This window comes from Lepidochelys olivacea (genome assembly GCF_965140295.1).
Source record: "Lepidochelys olivacea isolate rLepOli2 genome assembly, chromosome: 25".
NCBI lineage: Eukaryota > Metazoa > Chordata > Testudines > Cheloniidae > Lepidochelys > Lepidochelys olivacea.
The window spans coordinates 16,024,158-16,050,734 of NC_140435.1; the positions used below are offsets into that span (position 1 = coordinate 16,024,158).

The window sequence follows — 26,577 nt, forward strand, 5'->3', positions numbered from 1 at the left end:
AATTAGCATCACATTAGCTACCCTCCAGTCATCTGGTATAGATGGTGATTTAAGTGATAGGTTACGTACCACAGCTAATAGTTCTACAATTTCATGTTTGAGTTCTTTCAGAACTCTTGGGTGAATATCATGGTCCTGGTGACCTATTCCAGGCATATAATTGATAAATGCATCAATTTATTCCAGGCATATAATTGCATAAATAAATGTGTATAGGCGGTGTCAGCAAAAAATACCAAATTTAGCTGGTTGCAAATAAAAACATGTTTTAATGACAGGTTTCAGAGTAGCAACTGTGTTAGTCTGTATTTGCAAAAAGAAAAGGAGGGCTTGTGGCACCTTAGAGACTAACAATTTTTTTTAATGGTACTGACCAATGGGAATGAGTCTTTATTTAGGAGAATTAAAAGTACAAATGCAGAACTAGATTGATTTTTTTATTTAAATCGGTAAACAGAAAACTGATTTAAATAATTTGATTTCAATCTACCCTGCTTTAGTCACCCTAGTTATTCCTTTATCTTCTCTCTCGCTCTCTTCCCCTCCCCCACCTTTTTTCTCTTTCTACCTGAAACTGAGCATTCACCTGAGTTAGATGCAATGCTGGGAAATAAGGAAATAGTGCTAATCTAGAGCATCCTATTAAGTGCTTTCAGGTTAGGTTGTGCGGGGGAGGAAATTGGGGGTGGGAGGGGGAATGAGGTCTGTTTGTTTCCAGGATAACATCCTGCTGGCCTTTTTATCATGCTGCTGCTGGCAGCTGTTCTATATCTAGTGCTGTATGAAACGTCTCCATTTGCGACATGCACTTCTGTATATACAGATAAATTGCTGAAGTCTAAGGCACAGTGTATTATAAAAGCAAATCTCTAAAACTACTAGTTTATAGGTCAGATCAATATGACTATTTCTGCATTTTTAGTTTTGTGGGACAAACTACTAAACCAGCATCTGTTACAACATGTGTTGTCTAAACTGGGAGAAATTTGAATGGATTTATATTCTAGTCTGTACTAATCGTCTAAAACGTGTAGCTCTACAAAAATTGGTAATTGTATAACCTGTTGTGTAATTCGTCAGTTACTTTTCTTTTTTGGTCTCCCTATCTTTCTAGCCTGGAACTCTTTCAAATTAGTAACAACTACCCAGTCCTTAGCTCAACTCCTGAACTTATTCCAAGCCAACGTGACTTGACTTCCTGTAAAAGAGACAAAAGAAAGCGACCTTCTGCTTCCTTTCCCTGCCTAACAGATTCCATGGCCCATGTGGGAGTCGCTCCTCAGTTGCAAATCCTCACATGATGTTGCAGTCATCAGCATTACCGAAAGACCCAGGCTTCCGTGAAAACATCTACACAGACACTGCAGTCACATGCTGGAGTGTAATCACTTTGATGGATGAAACAAGTGGAAAGTAGTCATCGAGTCAATCAAGCTGCATTTTAATCTGGTTTAGGGAACAAGTATCCTCATTTTTACTTGCATGCTGCTAACTTAATTAAGGGATCTTGGTTTCACTGCTAATCTATTTTGAGTCCCTTGTGGGCACCTCATTTTTTGCCCTCTGCAGACATAGCCCTAATGAAAACAAGGTTAGTGTATGGAAAGGGAGTGAGAGCGATAGTCACAAGACTGCTCTCATACCAGTATGTTTTGTTTTATATAACGTGAACAAAGCCATTAGCGCTCACTGTCCTCATGTGATGTGACCACTACAAAAGGTCAAGCACATTTATAGTGAAATTACCAGGAGCTATATGCATGGGAGTGAAGCAGTTTCAAAATATGAATGAGAAATCTTTTCTGCAGTCAATTTATGTTAGTAATTGAACCTGGCAGAGGAGTTAGCATGTGAAAGAGTTGTTTTATTCCGCTGGCAACTTATTGCCAGGCTTCTGGGGCATCTTGCTTAACCATTCATTGTAAACTTGCTTTTCCATTATTGAAGCAGTATTAATTGGGGCATGTCAAAACAATTTAGTGGCTAAGGCACTGGATTGGGATTCAGGAGACCTTGGGTTCTTTTCCCAGCTCTGCCACTGACCTGGTGGGTGACCATGGCCAGGTCACTCCCCCTCCATGTCCCCACCCACCTTTTCTTTTTTCATTTAAATTGTAAGCTGCTGGGGGCAGGGACTGTCATTTTAGTATGTTTGTAGAATAGTGGGGCCCTGGCATCAGCTTGGACCTGTAGGCACTACCGGAACACAAATATTAAAAGAAATCTCTTGGAATCCCTGTCATATGATTAGAGGGAGATGCCAACCACTGCTTCTCCTTAAAGATGTCATAGATACCATAAATCTCCAGCCACTTCCAAAGAAATAACGTGCATAGGAACTTAAGTTTATAGGTGATCTGGTTTTTCAGTGTCGTTAATAAATGCACTTTCCTATGACATGGGCAATTACTGCTATTATTATTATTGCTGTACTACCTACAGGCCAATGAAGAATGGCATCCAGCTGTGCAAGGTGCAGTACAAACAGAGTAGTAGATGGTCCCTGTCCCAAAGAGCCTGCAGTCTAAACAAGACAGATGCTGGGTGGGGGAAAGGTAAAACACAATCTGAACTGCATCTTTAGGGTAGGTGCTGCTCTCCTTTGCTTGGCTTTACTTATACAAGCTTCACTTTTTTCCTTGTAAGATCTTAATTTTAATATAAGGGCTTCAGGAATGTTGTGTTGGCCTGGAGTGGAATCAACTGTAGGAGGCTTAAGCATGGATTAAGAGGGAAGTCAGATCTGCAAGGGTGAAAAGAGGAACAAGAGGAACATAAAGGAACAAGAGCAGATGGATTGAAAAGGATATTTTAGTACATCTTGATTGCTGTTGCTGTGTGAACTTTACTCTAGTAGTGATTACTGCTGAGTGAGACTGAAACCTGATAAGCAAAGGTCACCTCGCAAAGATGGCATCACAAATGAAATATTTATAAAAAACTGGCATTAAGTCTTTCTTCCTTTCTGCTTCACTTGGTTCGGCTTACGAGCAATAAAAGGTTATTAGCGCTACTCAAACATGTCACTGTGTGGCTCTGCCTCACTGTAGGTAATAGTCATTGGTGTGCAAAAGTGCCCATTCAGTCATCCTTTGTCTTCCTTTTTATTTAAGTCTGTAGCCGTTTTAACATGTTCTCCTGCAAAATGATGTTTCCTCTCTGGCATGCTGGGCGCCACTCCTCCATTCCTAGCTTCTTTTGGGCAGACAGCTCTTGAATTCATACTGGGGAAGGTGTTTAGGAATTTTACTGTGCTATAGGTTGGGCTTTTCAAAAGCATCCATGGGGAATTATGGATCCTACTTTTCCCAGTGTAGACAAGGCCCCAGTCTCTCTGGTTTATGAAGACTCTCTCTCTTGCCTTTGTAAAGCCCTGTCAGCTGCACAAGTCAGGGAAATAGGTTAGCAAAAGAAGTATTCAAATATGGTTTGTTAGAGGTGCTAACACAGTTTCCCTGTCAGTGTGCACAGAGCCTTAATGATTTCCAGAGCAGGCTGGTTGCTTAATTCTCTTGAATCACTGTCTTCCTAATTAAGAGCTTTAAATAGTACTCTGCCACCAGATGAGATGCTGAATCTACCAGGGATTGCAATTGTCTTGACACAGGGTCACTGAGGGATTCTCAGGGTTAGGTTAGAAAGTAGAAACTGCCTAACTCACTGCTCGAAGTAATTTTAGTTGGTGTCCGGATGTCTTGCCCATGGCTTTGCAGTAATGTCTGGTATTTTACTTATTCTGTTTTGCAATATTTAGCTTTCTTTAGCAAACAGACTGTCTTGGTACCCTATTTTCAAGGACATGGTCACCTCAATTCATGCTGCATACATTGTCAATGGCACAGCAGTGTTCACAGAAAGAATATTGCTCTGGTATTCTCTTTTTTTTTTTTAATTGATTCTTATGGTTCCCTGAAGGTTAGTATGTTGCTCCTCTTGGAAATTGCTTGTCTAGAAATCTGCGAGAATTTCAGAGAATTTTTTGTGTGCTCACATATCCCCATCTTCTTTATTGTCTTTGCTTCACATAGATTGAAAAAGAGCTCGTGTCTACATGTCAAGGGGTGGGGGAGGGGGATGAGTGCACCCAAAGGGCACATGGGATATACGTGTCACTGTTCTGGCTTAAGCTAGAAGTCTCCATTAGTTGAGCAATTAGTCTTTTTTCTTAATGCCTTCTGCTATGATTCTACCACCCTCTTAGTTTAGTTTCACGGCCTGTGAAACGAACACCTGAAAATATGGGAGTGTCCCGTGTTGCATATGAGGTCAATATTAAGGAGACAGTCCATGTATTTTAACTGAGCAATGCTGTGAACTTAAACAAGCACAGCTGTCATAGAAACAGTGTGTTGTATGAAGAGACTGTTCTTAAGTTTGAAATCAGTGTCCTTCTGGAGAAATCAGTGACATTTGCTCTATGTGCTCTTCTAGGAAACTCTTCTGAAGCAGTCGATTTTATCAAAAGGATTCCTGTTAGGGCAGTTAACTCATGAGATTAACTCAAAAAAATTGTGATTCATCGTTGTTTTAATCGCACTGTTAAATAATAGAATACCAATTGAAATTAAATATTTTGGATGTTTTTCTACATTTCATATCTATTGATTTCGATTACAACAAGGAATACAAAGTGCATAGTGTTCACTTTACAAATATTTGCACTGTAAAAATGATAAACAAAAGAGTATTATTCGTGCAATCTCTTTATCATGAAAGAGCAAATTACAAATGTAAATTTTTTGTTACATAACTGCACTCAAACAAAACAATGTAAAACTTTAGAGCCTAAAAGACCACTCAGTCCTACTTCTTGTTAAGCCAATTGCTAAGACAAGCAAGTTTGTTTACATTTACAGGAGATAATGCTGCCCGCTGCTTATTTACAATGTCACCTGAAAGTGAGAATAGCTGTTCTCATGGTACTTTTGTAGCCAGTATTGCAAAGTATTTACATGCCAGATATGCTAAACATTTGTATGCATCTTCATGCTTCGGCCACCATTCCGGAAGACGTTCTTCCATGCTGATGATGCTCGTTTAAAAAAAAAAAATGTTAGTTAAATTTGTGACTGAACTCCTTGGGGGAGAACTGTATGTCCCCTTCTCTGTTTTACCCGAGTTCTGCCATACATTTCATGTTCTAGCAGTCTCGGATGATGACCCAGCATATGTTGTTCATTTTTAAGAACACTTTAACTGCAGATTTGACAAAATGCAAAGAAGGTACCAATGTGAGATTTCTAAAGGTAGATACAGCACTCGACCCAAGGTTTAAGAATCTGAAGTGCTGTCCAAAATCTGAGAGGGACAAGGTATGGAGCATGCTTTCAGAAGTCTTAAAGGAGCAACACTCTGATGTGGAAACTACAGAACCCAAACCACCAACAAAGAAAATCAGCCTTCTGCTGGTGGCATCTGACTCAGATGATGATAATGAACATGCGTCAGTCCGCACTGTTTTGGATAGTTATCGAACATAACCAGTCAACGTCATGGAAGCATGTCCTTTGGAATGGTGATTGAAGCATGAAGGGACATATGAATCTTTAGCATATCTGGCACGTTAATATCTTGCCATGCTGGCTACAACAGTGCTATGTGAATGCCTGTTTTATTTTTGAATGCAGGTTTTTTTGTACATAATTCTATATTTGTAAATTCAACTTTCATGATAGAGATTGCACTACAGTACTTGTAATGGGGGAATTGAGAAATACTATTTGTCTTTACAGTACAAATATTTGTAATTTTAAATCTAACGTGAGCACTGTACATTTTGTATTCTGTGTTGTAATTGAAATCAATATATTTGAAAATGTAGGAAACACCCAAAAATATTGAAATCAATGATATTCTATTGTTTAACGGTGTGATTAATCACACGATTAATCTTGATTAATTTTTTTAATGGCTTGACAGCCCTAATTCCTACGTATACTATATATGCTCTCCTTAGTTTCTCATACAAACCTCCTTTCAATGAACTCAAAATCCCGTAACATGGTAGTCTGGCCAGTGCCTAAACCTGGGGTTCTCAAACTGGGGGTCATGACCCCTCAGGGAGGTCACAACGTGGCTACATGGGGCTTGCAAGCTGTCGGCTCCATGGGGCTGACAGCCCTGAGCCCCCATTAAAATTAAATTCTCCCCCATTTTTATTTTATGGGGGATGCTCACACTTAGAGGCTTGCTGTGTGAAAAGGGTCACCAATACAAAAAGTTTGAGAACCGCTGGTCTAAAAGGTGTGATATTAAAGATACAGCATCAAGGTTTCTGGACCTAAAATCTTGCTTGCTTTTTTTTTTCCTGGTTTTCTTGACCAGAAAAAACACGTACTTATTTGTTGGGGAGGGAAAATCCTTCCTTGTTCTTTTCTTAGTGAAGTCAATGCCACACGCATGAGAGCAGCTCACAAGAACAAAGTAACCACACATGATGTAAGGGAACAGCTCACATTGCAAACGTCCAAGGAGTTGTAATTAACAGGGGAGGTGGTGTTAATGGAAGGGGAAATTACCTTAATTATACTATGCAGAGGTGCCCAAACATTGCAGGGCACAGGGACACGTGGCACCTTTCCAGAGCCCCGAGGACAGCACCGTTTTTTTTCTAGCTCCCCTCTTCTGAACGGGAAGTGTCACACCCTGTGTGAATGGATAAACCATACAGACAAAAAAGGAGGACTTGTGGCACCTTAGAGCTGATGCTCAAATAAATCGGTTAGTCTCTAAAGTGCCACAAGTCCTCCTTTCCTTTTGACAGATACAGACTAACACGGCTGCTACTCTGAAACCTGTACAGATAGAGAACGTTGTGTCCTGGCTTTAGTTTGCTTCTCCCACTTCAGTTCTTTACATGCCTTTACTTTCTATCCCCTCTTCTCTCCTTCCCCATGTCTGCACTCTTTCCTACCCTGATCCATTCTTAATTCCATTTCTTCTTCTCCCCATCTTTTATTCCAGGCGGCCATCAGCAGCCATGCATGGCTTAAGGCTGAATGGGGCTTGAATCCAGCAAAAGAGCTCATAGCACAGCTGGCTCCATACCTTGTCAATGCTTCCTTCTCCCCGGACCTCATGGTAGACCCAAAAGTGTCAAATGGTGGAGCTCATGGATCTTCCCTTAATCTACCCTGCCATCTACCAAATAGGAGGAGCAGCAGGGAGCATAGCATGCTGGGAAATGAAGTCCCAAAATCTCACAGGCCGCACTTCCTAGGCTAGCATTACCTTGGGTAGCAGGATGTGAGCTGGAGACAGTTACTTACCAATGGTAATGTCCTTCCTCCATCATGTCAAACATATTAAAATCCATAACTGCAATGCACAGTGGCATCAAAATCCCTGTGCCTACTCTTGTAGGAAGCATCAAATGCTAAGTGCTCACAATGTTCTGTTCTCCTTTTTGGTCCTGTAAGTGATCGTCTTACTAAAGTAGGACAATAAGACACAAGAACATAATGGCTGAGCAGTGATGGGACAAGAATCGGTGACATTTGTTCAATGACTTTTGTAATATAACTTGAGGCTGAGCACTTAGACTGTTCTAACCAGGCACTGCAGTCTGTGAGATGAAGAAAAAGGACCCTTTCTGTATGAGAAATCTAAGTCAAAGATTCTGAGAAAAGAAATATACTCCTGGTGGTTGTGTAAGTTTGACTGGTCAAAATGAAATCTACTTCTAAAAATAGAGGCTGTCAATATTAACTGTGAAACATTTGTCCTTTAGAATGTGAAGAAATGTGGGTGTCGACAAATTAAATCATGTAATCTATGGGCAAATATACACTCCGCATTTAAATTCATAGAAACTTCTTTGTGTGAGAATTCAGCCACCGTTCAATGGTTCAGTAGAGATTGTCATATCAGACACAACAAAAAGGATTTTGTCCTCTGTAGTTAGTCAGGTTTTTGTCCCACATTTCGTGTGAAGTGCATTCTGATGCATGCTCAGTGAAGAAGAGAAAAACACTCTGGGCTACTTGTCCCAGTAACAGCCTTTTGTTCTTTAACCCCCTGCAGTACTTGTGATGTAACTCCTAGAGGGGCCTGAGTGCATGGTCTGTTACTGCTGTCTCCCTCTCCTACTGACGTGGGTGAAAGTGCAGTTAGTCAGTGGCTTTCAGAACAACACACACACTTCTGCATCTAACTTGCTCACCCTGACTCAAGAGATTTCTCTAACAGTCAGTATTGCAAATTCAACCCTGGTTCTTCAAACCAAACTGGTCTCATTCTGCCTCTCACATTGTTACCAGTAATAAAGGTTCTCTAATGGGAATTTACCCATACACAAAGCTGTGAGCTAACAATAGAATTCAGCAGCTCATTCTTCCAAAACTGTAGTGGATCTGCAGCAAAACTTCGTATGCTTGGCAGTGCTGCTGGCAGACATGACCCAGACGCACATATAGCAGATATGATTAATAAGGAGGTGCCGTTTTTATAGTCACTTCTGACTACAGCTGCATTGTAAAGCAACAGAAAATGTTCTCATGAAGGGTCAGAGTTCAAACTTTAATATCTCTTGTATGAAACTGGAAAACTAGCTTTTCTGTGCTTGTGCCAGATTAAAGCAAATGCCAGTTCACACGAGCACATTAAATATTCTGTTCAATTGAAAGGTATTGGGAATTAATACCAAAAAGGCCCTTTTGGAAGATTGTCTGACTCCTAGGTACATCCGCCCACTATAGATATCTCTTAGTCTGGTAAAAATGTTGACATCAGATTACACTGATGTGCACTGGATTGCTTGGCAGCGAAGGGCCATAGCTGCACATTCCAAGACAGACATCTCCTTGGATTCTTCCTGTGAAGCAGAACAGGGGAAGCAATTCCAGTAATTCTGATAGTTCTGGGTTGGCTGGTCCCAGCTCTGCACTTTAGAGTCTGCTTTTATCTGCTGCAACTGACAAACATTTTCCGAAGAAGCAGTAAATGAGAAACCCCACTTGGTGTTAAAATGGAGTAGAGAGAAAACAAAAGGAAAAAGTTTCTAGCTGCTATGATTGTGCAAACCATGTTGGCTGGTTTGGCCGGTCTGACCTTCCACATCACTGTACTCCTGGCAAGCACTCTGTCATTAGGAGCAAAGTGTTCAGACTTCGTATTTTAAATGTAGTGCTGTGGTCATAAACACTCCTTACGAACATACAACGTGCAAAGGATTATCTGTGACCAGCAGAAAACATGCTGTGATTTATACTCTTCTCCCCCCCCCCCCCCAAAAAAAAAAGTCGGTTTAGAGCTGGTGTAGCTGACTGTATATCAGGTTTGTCAAAGCACATGGAAGAAGTTAGTGTATGTTTGGTACTCATGTTCTTGGAGAACTTTTTTATGGGCGTGTACTTCACCAAGGCACATCCAAGGGCTTGTCAGTATTTTTCTTGTTTGCTTAGCATCAGCTGAATGCTGGTTCCCAATAATATGAAGCTTGACTGAGAACAATTGAGTCAAGCTGGTAGTTTATTTTGCCCTAAACTGAGACATAGGGCTTTTCATATGAAATAAATATTTGTCATAACATCAATTTTTGAAAACTTTTTGCTGGTAGATGTCTAAGCCAGAAGCCTCCTTGCACAAGTATTTGTAAAAGACTGAATCTGTGATGTCCAAACCTTTTTATAGTGGATTATGTTTATCTAATCTGTGTACTGTATGGGATTGTCATGATTTTATAGAGGAGGCTGTTGCTTACATTTTTATTTTGGAAGCTGCAGAAAATGTGTTAAAGGGGGAAGACTCCACCCTGCACTGACTCTTTACTTACTAAAATATGTTCAATTGCACATCTCTGTGCACACTAGTCATGTGAGGGACAAGTCCCAGAGCAGGCTACCCTTAGATCACTTATAGACAAAAACCTGAAAAAAGACATGTCTTGAACTGTGCCCTAAAGGTTAACAAGTTAAAGCGGTGCTGGACCAGATGTGGCGAACTCCTCTGTGAAGAGTATCTCGTCACCAAGCATCTGTTTGCCTAATCTTAAAACTGGTAGATGGCCAACTTCTGGGACAACTCAGAGATGATGACTTCCTGGTTCTTAACCACTTAAGTCTTTATAGATCAGTTTGTAGACTTGCCTACAAAGTAAATGGAAAATATTCTTGTAGTAAGAAGTATCTGGCTCTGATTTCAAGTGAAGGCAACCAGCAGTCACGTGGCTTGTTCTTAAGTTTATGGGACCTGTCTTTTATTAAATGGTTAAGCCTCCACAGTTCCCACTGACTTCAACTGTGGATCTGTGGGTACTTCTGCAGATCAGGCTCCTGGTACCTTGTCCAGAGGAACCAGCCCTCCTAGATGCTTTGGAGGGCTGTATGTAGATGGTACCTACAGCTATCCAGTACCACATAGGGACTTTGGTTCAGCACTGATCTAGAGGGAACACTGTTGCTTACTAAGCCACCAGTATTGATTCATGTAGCACCCTGGATATCTCTAATCTCGGTACCGACCAAGCCTAATCCTGATTAGAGTGGGATATCCTAATGGATCACCACTGAAAGCACAATAACTTCAGGCTAGTAGAGAACAAATAAGCTTTTGTGTACTACTAACATTTTACTGTAACAGAGTAGTTGGAAAAAACATGTTTTTGCTACTTTGAAGTCTTTCTGAGAGGGTCAGCTATCCTGGGATTTCAGTAACATTTTATCACAGCTATGCTCCTCCTGAATTGATACTTAGGCCAGAAATACCCTTACTCTGTTTTCTAGTACCTGTAGTGCAATATAATACAGAAGCCAAGGTTTCTTCCAGTAAGTATTTAATAAAAAAAAAAAGCTTTTATAGGCATATTGTGCCAGTGAAAGTTTTAATGGTTCCGTTACCTCGAGTATTTACCAGTAGTCTTAGCATCTCACGTAGCAATGACTGAACAAAAGATTGTTATGCCTAATCATACAATGAGGATATTATAACTTGTGGTTCTGATGTCATTCCCAGCAAACTCACTTTCCACAGTCAACTTAAAATCCTATGAAACCAAACGCCTTAGCCTTTCCATTCCTCTCATACAGAGCTGTGCAAAGTTTCAGTAAATATGCCCCCTCCCTTTTTTTTTCTTGTGGTGTATTTATTCTCCAGAGCTCTGACTGTCCCAGTGCCATTTGTAAATCAGTGCTATAATAAGAATGATGCGCTCTGGTGTATTCCTCACAGTAGTTGCTTTGACTTATTTGAGTGTTGTACAGGGTATTTTTATATTCTCTCTTTAATATGTGGCTAACTTGCTTTGTAACAGTATGATCCTATTTCTAGGAGAGAATAAATTTGTGGAGCTTTTTTTTTTGTGAAAAGCAAAGCATTCAGCTTACAGATGCTGAGCAAAGATACTTGACACTTAATTCTTCAATGCCTACATACCATGTAAAATATTTTTTGCATAGATCTGCTATATATGAGGGTAGCTGCTTTTTCTGATAAGCCAAATTGGTTTGATGTAAGGAAAGATGTGTTTTACAGACCATAGATAACCTTTGTCTTCCAGCTACAGTGACATAAACAGATATAGCTTAGTTTTTGCTGTGTTACTATAAATGGCATGTTACTTACCTGGGTATTTCTCTTCACTCCTGCATCAAGTCCACCAAAAAAACACCTGAAGAACAGCAATCTCATTCAGTGTCTTGAATCACTGCCTTCATCCATACATTCCCTCTCCCCTCCAATTGGTAAAATGATGCCAAACTTTTCTTAATCTCCCAAACGCCAGCTACTCTAAGGGCTCACGAGTAATGATGTGTTGGCATCTAAAGAATAGTGCAGGCAGGCATTGCCCTTCTTCCACAAGGGTTTGGCTTCAAAATGTGATGTGCCGTCTTAGGCCATTTTGGATCCATCACGTTCTTGGTGGATAGAGAACGGTCTTGTTATGTTATGCCTGGTGTATGTTTCTGTCCAGTTTTACATTGTATGCAAGTTCAGGTGCAATGTAGTGCTAGGCTGCTGCTTGGCTGCTGAAGGTGAGAATTTTGCAAATGCATGACACTTAACATTGGCCTCCATTTAAGACCTTCCTTGTAGGGAAGAAAAACAAATGTGGCTACTACACTTGGCGGGGTTTTCCCCTCCTGGTGCACTTGCTCATCTTCAGAAAACAAGATTCATTTCAAAACCTCTCCACCCACTCGGAGCATGCACAGGAGCTGCAGAGCAGCGAAGGAAAGATGAAATTTTGTTTTTGAGCTGGTGCCAATTTAGATCTGGGACAAATGACTCTAAGAGCAGCGTGGAGCAGAATTATTAATTTTAGTAGGTGGTGGCAGCTTTGTATTTTTAATGGCTTTGTAAAATCTCCTACTTTTCTCTTTGCATAGTACACTTTTTTTAACTTGCCTCCCTTCTGTACAAATCACAGACCTCTTGATTCTCCTAATGTGTGTATACATGTTCAGTCCAGCACATTGTTCAAAGCTTTCTTCTTCCCACTTTTCTTTTAATGTCTCAGAGGTACTTCCACTATTTCCCAACTCAGGTCAAGTAGACTATGAAAAAGTCAAGGGAGGTTTCCTGATGTTCAGCCTAAACTTCCTTTTCCTTAATCTCGTCCTATAACTCTAGCAGCGCCCTCTTGTACCACTCTAAAAATTCCCAAATTCTCTGTCTCCCTGCTTAATGTTTACACATGACAGATAGTTGCAGAGTTACTATCAAGCGCCTCTCTCCTCTTCCCTCCCCTCCCTCCCCCAATTTTCAACCTCCATGGTGGCTGAGCCAAGCTGTACATATTCAGCTCTCAATCTGTCCACTTAAATCAGTCCCTCCTTTTGGGCTCCAATTCAGGACAGTATTTAAGCATGTGCATAATTACGATCTTGAACAGGGTTGCTTTCCTAAATCAAGGTATAATGACTTATGCAGGATCATTTTTGGAACTGTGGTGTATCAAAGTGAGAAGTCTGCTTGAATGTAATAGGCTAAATAGTATAGAGCTGCCTTTCTGGGATGCAGTACTATTTCTTCTTCCTAACATGGATTGTCGCCTTCTTCCTAAAATGGGTTCTTTTCTGTATATACTATTATCCACTTCTGTGTTTTGCTGTACCTCCAAATGTCATTGCAGAACACCAAGACTAAGTTTTTGTAGGACTTTCAAAGAAAGATCCTATACATCATTTAGTTATACCATTGTATAGAACTGTCCTAATAAAATGTTTTGCAACATGTATCTAGGACAGGTTATTAAAAAATCAACACTAATTCATTGTTACTTCCTGTTCAAAATATATTACAGCGTGGTAACTGGCTACTGCTAACACTCTGGTATCTGGCAAGTACTGCTCTTAACAATAGCATGAACACCTGTAGCTCACAAAAGCTTATGCTCAAATAAATTGGTTAGTCTCTAAGGTGCCACAAGTCGTCCTGTTCTTTTTGGGAATACAGACTAACGCGGCTGCTATTCTGAAACCTGTACAAATGTTCCTTTACTTAAAAATTACTGCTCCTCTTCAACATTTAAAAATAACTACCCAACCTTCTTTGTACAGTGTATCTATCTTCATAAAGACTATTACCCTTTTCCTTTAGGCAGTGTCACAGATTTCTTTGGTTACAGGTTACACATGCTGTTACTGTATGTATTGCTCAAAGGTCATAAATGTCCTTAGCTTTAAAAGCCCTTATGCAAAAGACGGTTTAATATTTAGCAGACAGAACTATTGAGCAGTTGTGCAGTTTATTATATCACATGAGCAAGTCTGCAAGCATAATTCAGGGAATTTACTGAATCAGAGGGAAAAGGAGGAACTATCCTGCTCCTCTCTGCAGTATGGATTCTTGAGCACCATGGATGAAATTCAGCCCTAGACGCTAATAAGCCCTCAAAATAGTACTTCTAAGTGGGACATAAGTGATTCATATTCCTTGTAATGGCCCTCTGCACATGGGTGAATTTCACCACAAAATTTGGTTGTATAAGGCACAGGGAAAGTAGCTGAGAATAAACCACAAGCGATCAAAAGTAGGAAAATTTAAAGCAAGTGTTACTCCGGTACTAGAGGGGAAGCATTTTTTATGTCTGGTTACACAGCATTGCAGACTGTGTGGCCATAGCAGTGTTGTAGTTTTGTCTCTGATTTGCAAGGCACCTGTTACTGCTGAGCTACCACATTATAGCCATTACTACTCAACTCACAGGCCTCTCTAGCATATTCCTTTTGCTCTTTTCCCTTCCCTCCCAGCCAAAAATGTAATGAATACTGACCAAGACCCTCTAGTTCTGCAGCTGTTCCAAAGGACAAGGAGAATGAGGAATGCTGTGGCCTGATTTTCAAAGGCTCTGAGCACATGCAGCTCCTATTAAAATTAGTGGGAGCTGCAGGTACTTAGCACTTCGTGCCCAAGTGGGCAGGTTTTCAGCATACATTATCCCTTGACTGAAATTAACTAAAATGCACACAAGGGAAGATGTTAATGTTGAAAGTCTTGCTCTGCTCTCAGATCCTGACTATACCTCCTTCCAAAATCCAGATCCTTCAACTTCTTGAAATCAAAGACTTTTAGCACAGGTTAGGTATTTAGTAGTCTAGCCTAAATTATGTAGTGGAGCATTTATAATATAACTAGCTCTTACACCGTGGACTAATATTAAAAACCCTGTGGGGTAGCTTCAGATCTTTAGAAAAACAATCAAATTTATCTACTCAGATGAGGGAGCTGTGTTGGCTGGTTTCAGGAAGGGAGTAGATATGTTAACCACTCTGATTGTTCACTTCATCCGATGAAGTGAGCTGTAGCTCACGAAAGCTTATGCTCAAATAAATTTGTAAGTCTCTATGGTGCCACAAATCCTCCTTTTTCTTTTTGTGAATATAGACGAACACGGCTGCTACTCTGAAACCTGTCACTCTAATTGTGTGGCTTTCATGCATGGGAGGACTTGTAGGTATCTGGGAGGTGGCTGAAATAGGCAGCCCATGTTGAACATGCATGCAAAACGGAAGCCAGCAGTTGCTTCTGTTCTTGCATTTACGTGATTAGTTACAAAAGAGCTCCTGGGTGGTGAAACCAGGTAGTGACTTGTGCACGTATTCAGCTTCATGCTTTTGCTGCTCCTGCTGATTTTAATATATATATATATTGGATAGACGTATAACTGCTGTAACACCTAAGTACCTGGTGGCACGGAGTTCAATAGTACAAACGTTATGATTGTGTGAAAATGCATTGTCACCAGAAGTCCCCACCTACCTGACACCAAGGGCTTTTTAATGATAAAATGAAAAGGGAGGGAGTGTTACTTTTAACGCCAGGCCTATCTGCAGTAGTATATGTGCATTAATCTTACTCTTTTCTGTGGAATCTTCAAGTTTACCATGTAATTTTGCAAATAATCATATTCTAGTACAATTCCAAATCTGTATTTTTTTTAATTCTTGTTTCAGAGTAGCAGCCGTGTTAGTCTGTATCCCCAAAAAGAAAAGGAGTCCTCCTTTTAATTCTTGTGTCTTAAGTGCCCTGATGCTGTCTTACAGAATTTCATATTCTTGCTAGCAAGTAACATCTTCTTTAATGGAAAGGAAATGGAGCTATAGACCTCTTAAGATGTAATGTCCTCCCAGAATCCTTTGCCAGTCTCTTGAACTGCTCCAGTTTCTAAACATTTATGCAAGTAATGGATCTTATAGATGGGGCAGTTGCTATTGATCCACATGGGCTTTTTCCATATATTATCACTTAAATTGATGCTAATGTGTAAATTAGTGCCCTGAAAGAGGAAAAAATCCACTGGATAGCTTAAAAGGAACTCCATGGAGCTGAAGCTAGAGAATAGGTCTGATTTGTGTAATTGTATTCCCCTCCCCATCTTGTAAATGTGCTAATCCCCCTTTTCTCCATGGGCAGTGTTGCCAGGAACAGAGCTTATACTGCTTCCCAGAAGAGGAGAGAAACACATGTTTTTGGGTAAATATTCTAGTGACCTTGCATAATGGCACTCAGTCCTGTATTTTTAGCATGACCTCACCTGTGCTTACTGGCTGATTAAATCAGGCAATGAGCATTCATTTCAGTCAGTAGCTACATTGAGATCTCTGATGTCAGCAGTAGACTAGCCTCTGATCTCTCATGTCAGACTGGGGTAGTGCCATTCGAACACTTTGGGCTTTATCTGTAAACGCCAATGCCCATCTGTACACCTTTCAACAGTCTTGTATCAATTAACGCTCCCTTTCCCTCAACACAGAAGCTCTTGTTTACATCAGAGAAAACTGCTTGGCGTTTTTACAGGGGTTGCACAGTTGTGACTTGGCAACCATGTTAGTACACACTTTCACTGCAAAGATGGGTCTACAAGCTCCTCTCCTGCTAGCCGCATGTTTACTGGGGAAGTGTATCAAATAGTCAGTTTGCTGTCTGCCCCTTATTCACTGAAGTCCTTGACTCCTCAGTTCAGAATTGCAAGCCCTTATTTGCTTTCTAGAATAACAGGAAATGATATTTTTCCAGCTTGCTATATGTGAAGTCACATATCTTCAGCATATTGACTAAATCCTTAGGATGAAAAAATAGCTTTCTATCTATCCTAAAAGTCACTTGCTTATTTTATTTTGCTGATCTACTAATCGAAATCATAACTAAACCCAAAAAATCAAACTCAAAGCAACAAAATAAATGATGTCTGAAATTCACTAGTGTCTGGATCTGGGGGACCATGATGGAAAGCAAATACCAAAGGCAGGGGTCCTCAAACTATAGTCCGGGTTCTAGCCTCTATTTTAATCCAAGAACTGTGCATCAGACCATATACCCATCAACCCCAAAAGGAAAAGTGATAGCCAGCCTCAGATACTCAGTTATTGCTTGGATTCCACTCATCTTGAAACTCTTTTTGGTCAGGGGTGTAAAAAAACACACCCCTGACTGACATACTTTTTACCAGCAAAAGTGCTGGTGTGGACAGTGCTATGTCAGCAGGAGATCTCTCTCCTGCCAGCAAAGAGCAGCTACACAGGAGACCTTACAGGGGCACAGCAGGGCCTAAATTCAATAGCCGAGCCACAGGAGATCTTACAGGGGCTCTGCTATTGAATTTAGGCCCTGCTGTGCCCCTGTAAGGTCTCCTGTGTAGCTGCTCTTAATTGCGAGTCCTAAATTGCAAGCCCTCTGGGATGGGATTCTCTAGGACAGTGGTTCTCAAACTTTGGTATTGGTGACCCCTTTCACAAAGCAAGCCTCTCAGTGCGACCCCCCCCTTATAAATGAAAAACACATTTTAATATATTTAACACCATTATAAATGCTGGAGGAAAAGCAGGGTTTGGGGTGGAGGCTGACAGCTCGTGACCCCCCCCCCCATGTAATAACCTCATGACCCCATGAGGGGTCCCGACCCTCAGTTTGAGAACCTGTGCTCTAGGAGGTGTTCAGTGCCATGGAGCCCTAACCCTAGATGAAAAGGAGGACTTGTGGCACCTTAGAGACTAACCAATTTATTTGAAGAGCTGTAGCTCATGAAACTTATGCTCAAATAAATTGGTTAGTCTCTAAGGTGCCACAAGTCCTCCTTTTCTTTCTGCAGATACAGACTAACCCGGCTGCTACTCTGAAACCTCACCCTAGATGAAACACTTGGTTAGAATATAAAATATTTGCTATTAGGAAAATAGACTAGGTTAATTTCACTTGCTGGTCCTCATGCATGAGCACTGTGCTGCAGCGTTTGGGCTGTAAACGCTGCGGGGAAATGTTTAAGCCCAAACCAAAATGCAGGCACGTCTCTTGCGTTTGTTAAATCCTCTTAAACAAAAGTGAAATGGGGGTGAGGTGGGGCTTATCTTTACCTGACGCTGTCCCTTTAAGTCTGTGTGCCCCAACCCGAAATATGGCTCTGTCTGCAGAGATTCTTGCAGTGCTCTCACCGTGTATTGTTTGTCACACCATAGAAATTTGGAGGTTTAAAAAAAATTACAGCACTCAGGAAAAATTTCAATAGCTCATTCAGCTGCTGAGCTACTGATGCAGGAAGTGTAAAAGAAAAATGGAGCCTGCTTTGTTCTCCCGAGACAAGAAGTAAAAGCCATCAGCCAACAGCCACTCTCTGTTCCAAAAAAGCATGAGGTCATTGTTAAAAGAAATAACCACCAAATGAGTGTACACTCAGTTACCAGTCTCCGTCCCCCTCCTCCTTTCCTGAAGCACCAGCCTTGCTTTGGGTTAAGACTGGTGCTAAGAATCAGTTCAGTAACATGTGCATTACCTCATGTCAAGTCCCGCTCTGCTTCTCTAGTTGCTGCCAGTGCACTCCTGGCTGTCATCCAGGAGCAGTGTGGGAAGAGCACTTTTTTCCTCCAGGGTCAGTGCAGGTCAGTGATCTACAAGCAAGGATTTTCTTTGGAGACCTGTCCTCACTTTTTTAAAAAAAAAAACATGTTAGGAGACACTGTGATTTAAAAATAGTTTTAACATGTATAAGAAAAGCAGATTGAATCCCTATTGTTATTAGAGAGACGAGGTAGGTGAGGTAATACCTTTTACTGAACCAACTTCTGTTGGTGAGAGAGACAAGCTTTCAAGCTACATAGAGCTCTTCGTCAGGTCAGGCAAGACCTGAGTAAGAGAGTCACAGCTAAAGACAAGTTCAAACAGATCGTTTAGCATAAGAAGTTAGCACATATTCTAAGTTTCAGAGTAACAGCCGTGTTAGTCTGTCTTTGCAAAAAGAAAAGGAGGACTTGTGGCACCTTAGAGACTAACCAATTTATTTGAGCATGAGCTTTCATGAGCTACAGCATCGGATGACGTGAGCTGTAGCTCACGAAAGCTCATGCTCAAATAAATTGGTTAGTCTCTAAGGTGCCACAAGTCCTCCTTTTCTTTTTGCACATATTCTAAGGGACCATTTAGGGTGAAGTGGTTTGTTAACACCTCTGTAGTCCTAGGACAAAAGGGGGGTTAGTGGGTTATAGATGGTTGTAATAAGACATAAATCCAGTGTCTTTCTTAAGACCATGATTTTTAGTGTCTAGCAAAGTTATGAATTTAAGCTTCCAGGCTCATCTTTTGAAAGTGTTTCAGAGTAACAGCCATGTTAGTCTGTATTCGCAAAAAGAAAAGGAGGACTTGTGACACTTTAGAGACTAACAAATTTATTTGAGCATAAGCTTTCGTGAGCTACAGCTCACTTCGCCGGATGCATACTTTCCACAGTATGCATCTGATGAAGTGAGCTGTAGCTCACGAAAGCTTATGCTCAAATAAATTGGTTCGTTTCTAAGGTGCCACAAGTACTCCTTTCCTTTTGAAAGTGTTGCGCAGGTTTTCTTTGAGGATGGGTAGGTCAGATACAGAGTGATAGCTTTGTGAAAAGTGCTCACCCACAGGTGATACGGTGTTTGTCTTTTATCATCTTCCTGTGTTAGGATTATTCGAGAGAGCGTTGTGATTGTCTGGTTTCACCCACATAGTTGTTGGGGCAGTTAGTGCACTGTATGAGGTACGCCACATGTTGACAGGCATGTGTAGGACCCATGGATCTTGAAAGGAATGCTGATCATTGTAGCAGTGGAGATATGTCCGCAGGTTTTGCATCTGTTCTGGCGGGGTCTGGTGCTGCTATGAGTTGGTGTGTCCTGGTCTGTGGGGAGCTTGTTTCTGATGATGAGGTTGGGGGGTTATTTGAAGCCCAGAAGAGGGGATTCAGGAAAGATTTTGTTCAGGATGGGGTCCCCATCGAGTATGGATTGTAATTGTTTGATACCCTGTATGGGTTCCAGTGTAGGGTGGTAAATGACAACTAGGGGTGAAGGCGGTTTTGAGTGTGTTAAGGTGTATATCCGAGACCTTCTCCTCAGAGCATATTCTGTGGTATCATGTGTGGCTGTAGATAACAGATTTCTTGGTGTGTTTGTGGCGGTTACTGGATCTATGAAGGTAGGTGTGGTGATCAGTGGGTTTCTTGTGTATATAGTTGTCTGTAGTGTTCCATTGCTGAAGCTGATCATGATGTCCAGGAAGTTGATGCTGGTGTGGGAGTGTTCTAGAGAGAGTTTAATGGACAGGTGGTGGTAGTTGAAGTTGTGGTGAAAATCTATGAGAGTTTAACACCTGTGAAGAGGATGTATCTCAGATATATAATTGGTTTTGTGGTGCATTTGGCGAGAAATTCCTATTCAAGGTGGCCCAGGAAGAGGCTGGTATATTGGGGAACCATCCTAGTGCCGGTGGCTGTTCCCATGGTTTGGACAAAGTGTTTTGTTGTTGAATTTAAAATGGTTATGGGCAAGGATGAAATGGATGAGTTTGGCAGTGTGTTTGGGGTAGATATCTGAGGGCTGTCCATTGTCTTGTAAATATTTGAGGCAGGTAGCTATGCTGTCACTCTGAGTGGTGGTGGTGTATAGGGAAGGATTGGTGGATAACCTACTGCTTTGGCCATCTTTCAAGAGATGCAGGACACAGTATCTACACTGTTAGTCTCCAAGGTGCCACAAGTACTCCTTGTTCTAGTATCTACACTGAACTACAGGAACTTCAGAATCCAGGGATTCAGTATGCTCTTCCTGAACCACAGATCTGTGGATTGTTTTGTTTTTGTCTGGAAGGAGCGTTGTGTTCACTCTATGTGCTACCCTTCTCCTAGCTTGAATTGTAGGTAGGAGTAATGTGCTCTAAACAATGTTCTGAGGAAGCCATTCCTAGATGTGAGAGGATTTTCAAATTCCCCAGAGTAGTCCCAGCAAGCAGCAATCAGGGCCAGACTTTCAAGTGCCCCATATCCTCAACTATGGGGCAGATTTTCCAGAGTTAAACTCCTGTTTGGCCCTTAATAAGGGTCAAATTTTCAAGAGCTCAACTAATCTATCCACTTATATTTGTATCTAAATAGAAGCTGAGCTCTTGAAAATCTGGCCCTGGTTGTGGGGACTCTGCTATTGAAAAGCTTGGCCCTAAGAATGTGTTAAGAAGGTAAAAGTGGGTGGGTGTATGTACATACTGTAGCATTATTTGATGGTGCCTCATCTCAGACTTGTTCTGAGCTATAAAACTGGCCTGTCCCCTCTATTGAACACTGCAAAATTAAGATGTTTTAAAATGAGAATGTGTCTTTTCAGGGTGTTAATCCTAACTAGCCACTGAGTCAGGCTTCCCCATCCTAGCTTTTAAACTACATGCTTCCCTATAGTCTTGATGCCTTTTTAGCTTGTGCCCTTTGTATCTGCAATTAGAATGTGAGAGGGGAAAGGGAGGGAACAAGGCTGAATTTGCAGGTACCCTTTTTCTGTAATTCCCTGATGGTTGTCCCCTGCTGGGCACAAATGAAGTATAGAACCTACTTCAGACTGCCAGACAAGATTGCTTTTATAGTGTAGTGCTGATGATGAAAGCAGTGCTAGGTCATTGATGCAAAAAGATGTTCACATGGGGGACTGGCTTTTATGTCTGAGTGTGTGAGTGTGCACACTTCTACACAGCTCCACAACTTGCGAATAGTGTCTTACCTGTACTAAACAGGTTTCAGAGTAGCAGCCGTGTTAGTCTGTATTCGCAAAAAGAAAAGGAGGACTTGTGGCACCTTAGAGACTAACCAATTTATTTGAGCATAAGGTTTCGTGAGCTACAGCTCACTTCATCGGATGCATTATGCTCAAATAAATTGGTTAGTCTCTAAGGTGCCACAAGTCCTCCTTTTCTTCGTACTAAAGAGTTTTCCTGTCCTGAGGTGGAATTACACTCTGCTGTAATACTTACATGCAGCCCCTGGCTTACAAATTGCAGTAAATTAGAGGCAGTAGCCAAAGGAGATCCTGAAGGAGCGATATGTTCTTCTCTCTCAAACCTCTTTCTCTAGACATCTACTTCATAAATAGACTCCCCAGGGTGCAAATGCTGAGCTTATGCCCTGGCCAGTTCCATCAGCTCTTGATGGTAGGATGTGTGGGAGACAGTTCAGTCAGTTTCAGAGATTTGGGATGTGAAACCAAAGCAAAGCTTCCTCAGCATCACAAAGTGCATTCTTGAGATGCTTTTCATGTAGCATGTTGAACTCCGTGACATCCAGAAACATCTATCAGAATTAAGTTATTTTTATTTAATATTTAAAAAAAACAAAACCCCAACATAGCTTCAGCAGTTAACTCAGATGTTAACTTGTTTATGTAGCCAGCTAGGAGTGGCTACTTCCCAGCTATGAGAAGTATGGGAAGAATTCTGAAACCAGAGGGATCAATGCATATTTATTTCCTACTGTAATACTTCCTGTCCTTAAGCTTGAGAGCACCCTGTGGGTGGGAGGGTGGAGGTGGCACTGATTGCATAGAAGAGAAAGGGATTTGTTGTTGAGCATTCCATTTTATACAAGGTAAAAGATTAAACTGCTTTGAATGTCACCTCATACCTTGCAGACAAAAACATGTCAGGACAAGTCAGGTTTCTCTGTAGTTTTTCCGTGTATGCTTCTGAGTGTTGCAGCTTCATCCTCTTAATTTGGATGCTGTATATTAAACACTGCACTACATCAAGAGAACGCCAGGAGGATTGGCAGGAGGATCATGCATCACTTTGCATGCTCTTGATGTTGGGGGAAGAATGGAAAAACTAGACTCCAAGATATGCAGAAAAATTTGCCACTTAACGCATTTGCCACCACAGTGATGTTACAGTACTGAACAGAGAACTGAACTCAGGTCTCTTGCTCCTGAGCTAATTTTGAAGACTATATTCAGACAGGCAGGGTGTTTTGATGGAAAGGAGTCGGGGGTATGAAAGTGGGCAAATAATCCTTAAAAGCCAAATTAAGATGGAGTCCGAGGGTGTTTTTTTGAACCTTGTTTTCCACTCCAGTACTCTAATGTACTGAGTCACGATTTCTCACAGCTGAATGCAATAATCACTGGTATCCCTGCATTGTTTGTGACTCAGCAAAGCAATCATTCTGCTATAAACTCTGAAATCATTAGAATTGTAAACTACCTTGGGCATGAAAAATTGCTTTGGGAATAGGGAAACTGTAGTGAGAAACTCAGAGGATTCTCTATAGTTCATGGGAATAACAAACCAAACAAATTTGAAATGATCCCAGGCTTTGGGGACTCTTGTTTTTTCATGACTAAATATCATTTTTCAGATGTTTGTTGCATTGCAACTTATGGATCACAAATCAACATGTATGTTGGTGTGTAAGCAGTAATAAACATTGTGCTAAGCATTTGATCAGAACTTAAACTCTGAACAAACTGTTAGGTTTTTGAACCCTTTAAAGGGAATTTATGTATTTTAAATAGAGAAACCTGCTTTTAGATCAGCCTTATTTTGAGCCTTTACTTTGTTTGATTTATTGATGGAACTTGATTTTCTGTCACAATTACATGGGAACGTTTCTGCAAGGATTTCTCCAGCTAACTGCTAGCCAGTCATTAGATCAAAAGAACTGGTTTGTGGGGCAGTGGTGTCAGACTATCACATGCCTCTATACACCAATGAGATTGTTTTATATCCTGTGTGAGAGATGGGTTTCAAGTTAACTGATCTGCATATTTTGTTAATTGAAAACAGTGGATTCTGGCCTTCACACAACTCAATCTAGCTTTGCTGTTGGGACTTGCTCTTTGTTTTTCATATCAGTTTTGCTGTTATCTTTTGCCTGGAATTCATGCAACCCTCCCCATATCAAAATTCTTTCTGCTTGCCTGCTCTGTTCCTGCTTCTTATTTATTGCTGCTCTGTCCCTCACCCCCATTCTCAATTTACTGCCTGGTTGCTGCAAGACTGTACAGTCCTTCCTCACTGCTTTCAACACTTGTTTCCTTAAAGAGATTCCAAACATTGCCAGTTAGTACAATACCTGTGTTGTATTTGCGTACACATTCTTAATTTCGTTGATCGCCTTCTCTCCCAGCAGCTGCCTTCGTAGTATTTTGCTTGCATTCAGGAGTGTGCAGCAATGCTGTTCTTTCCACAGGTCTGTCCTGCTGCTGCTATGTGGGAAGTGTTATTACCTTGTTGCTGTAGCATGTGTCCTATGCTTACATCACCTCTTCAACATGGAGTTTTCAATGACCGGGGTGATCATGACCTGTAGTTTGTTCCCTTTCTCACATCTTCAGAGTGCTGTGCTGTTGGAGATAGGCAGAGAACTTCAAGGCTGCCTAACTTTCTGAAGCTTATGACTCTAATCATGCTGTAATTGCTCACATGACCACGTGAATATACATATAGGAGTGTTTTAACTTTGCATGTACTAATGCAACGTTTCTGAAACTCAGGCTGTTTTCCCTGCAGAAGCACTGTCTTCCGACTCCATCTCTCCCTTCTCTGACCCAGGACTCCAAAGAGTTAAAACCTGCCTAGGCAAAGGTGGAATGAGGCAAGAGATTTCTTTCCAATTGCATCGCTTTGCTGAGTCATGAATGGAAAGCAGTTTGCAGTGTTGTAGCCTTGTTGGTCCCAGGTTATCAAAAACAAGGTAGGTGAGGTCATATCTTCTATTGGTGCAATACTTACATTGTATTTACATACACGTTATTAATTGTATTGATTGCCATCTCTCTCAATGGCTGCCTTTTTAGTAGTAATAAGATATATTACCTCACCTACCTTGTGTGTGTCATATCCTGGGACCGACACAGCTACAGTGCTGCAAACATGAAAGATACTGAATTTTGCTGTTTAAAATGGAAACTTCACAACATGAAGAAGGAAGTCAGAGTAAACAGAAACATCTGCTTCCTGATGCAAGAAACAAAACATCATCCCCAGAGGACTTACCGTCTTTATCCCTCTGACCACTCGATATAACTTCAAATATGCTGAACAGCTCTGCAGGAGGACTTCAGAAAAACTGAGGAACCATCTCCTGCACCTTACATACTTCAGAAGGTACCCCTTCAAATAAGAAATCACCACATGCTCCCATACACGGGAAATCAGAAAACCTGATACAGAAGTTGGTCCAATAAAAGATATTCCCTCCTCTACCTTGTTTCTCAGCAAAAGCAGAACAGTCTATGGAATGTGAACAGTCTTCAGTTCTGTTCTGCCTTTGCAGAGTCATGAATAGAGATGACACAGAAAGGAAAGGTCTTCCTAGACAGAAGTCTAAATATTCTTTCGTGCCTCTATCTATATTCTTGTAATGTATCATCCCTGACTTACAGGTGAGGAACGTTGGGTGGGAGAATTATTTGCCCAAGGTCATACCACAAATCAGTGGCAGAGATCTGAGAACAGCCCAGGTGTCCTGACTGTTTTGTGTTCCCTTTATTCTCTTTAAAATTGTATTCCCAAGTACACAACACTTTAAAAATGTTCTCCTTGGGGAAAAAGAGGGAGGATCAGATGTGGCCTAAACCTCATTCCGATATGAACTATCTTAGGATCAAAAGTGCTTTGCTCAAACATACTTCCATAAGGTCTTCTTCCAAAGGATTTCACGCTGGGAGTTTACATATCCATTATAAATCTACGGATGACATCTTTAAAAGTTTATTTGGGCTTCTTAAAGGTCCTGAAACAGTAATCCAAGCCTTTCATGTGCTATGCAGCAAGCTGCTGGATCTTTTGTGTTCATGGTTTCCAGTTGCTAATGACGCGTTTAGTCAATTATTTACCAGGGTAACGGAAATCTTTTTTTCAATACTTGTCTGGCAAAGCAGTCCTGGAATGTGACCGGTATTATAGCTTGGCTACCTGAAACTTTCCAGCAATCTCAATTTGAGAGGCAATTTAACTATCCTCCACCTTTTCAAAGAAACTAATTGAGATGTTCTTAAAGCCTGGGAACACACTGCTACCATGCAGCTCAGACTGGAAGTATGCATGACCAGATCTGTAGTTATAGCAGCCTTTTTAGCTTGCTTAACAAGAGGGGACTGCTATCGGTGGGTGCAATGTGTGTGTTGAATGGGGTGCATGTTGGGGCAATGGAAGAGCAGCACATATGCATTGTAATAATCTGAGTTGCATAACTGCTTTATGCTCCAGTAGCTGAGGGATTTTGTATTTGGCTAAATCTCCAATGTAAGTCTACCTGATGTGGAAATAAATACTAGCTTTCTCATTGAATTGTTTACAATGCTGTACTAGAAATTGGGCTTGGAAGCCATGCAGTGCAGCTGAGGAAATGCACCCAGCTGCAGTGCTTGTTTCTTAGGCCGCCTGTTTTCCCTCCAAAGCTGCTTTTTCGTTTAACTTCCAGTGCTGCTGCTGCTTCTCCAGCAGTTGTAGTTGTTCCTGCAGAGGAGCCCAGGTGAGCAGCTGCTGGCTGACTGACCATAGAGTCTGGAAGCAAATGACGAATGTCTAAGCAGTTATTTCTTCCCTACACTTAGAATGAATCAGCAGTAAGAAATCATTGGCCTTCTCTACAGCACCTTTTCTCCATAGCGCTGAGGACTTTACGGAGGTGGGTTAATATGACTTTAATATCCTAGTGTATTAAAAAAATTTAACTAACCCTCAATATCCCTATGAGATGGGCAGGTATTTCCATTTCCACTTTATAGATGAAGAAACAGGCCTGAGCAGGTTAAGTGACTTGCCTGTGGTCCCACCAAGTTCTTTCTAATCGTAGAGGAGAGTCCATACAAGCTCCCCGCCCCAGCAGCTACGCTATTTGGTAACGTTGGCTGGTGG

At 41.2% G+C, this 26,577-nt stretch overlaps 1 protein-coding gene across 18 annotated transcripts in view; it reads left to right on the forward strand.

Annotated features, from left to right (window-relative positions):
• GNG7 (G protein subunit gamma 7) overlaps nt 1-26,577 on the forward strand; it is a 128,560-nt gene that overhangs the window by 82,597 nt on the left and 19,386 nt on the right. Inside the window, exon 4 of one of the 18 annotated variants that reach the window (XM_084614585.1) lies at nt 24,226-24,409. The exons of 16 other annotated variants lie outside the window; for them this stretch is intronic. The gene's annotated coding sequence lies outside the window, so the exon portion shown is untranslated. Of the gene's footprint in view, nt 1-24,225; nt 24,410-26,332; nt 26,348-26,577 lie in introns of those variants that run through there. One more of the 18 variants, XR_014709637.1, reaches the window with a different exon arrangement.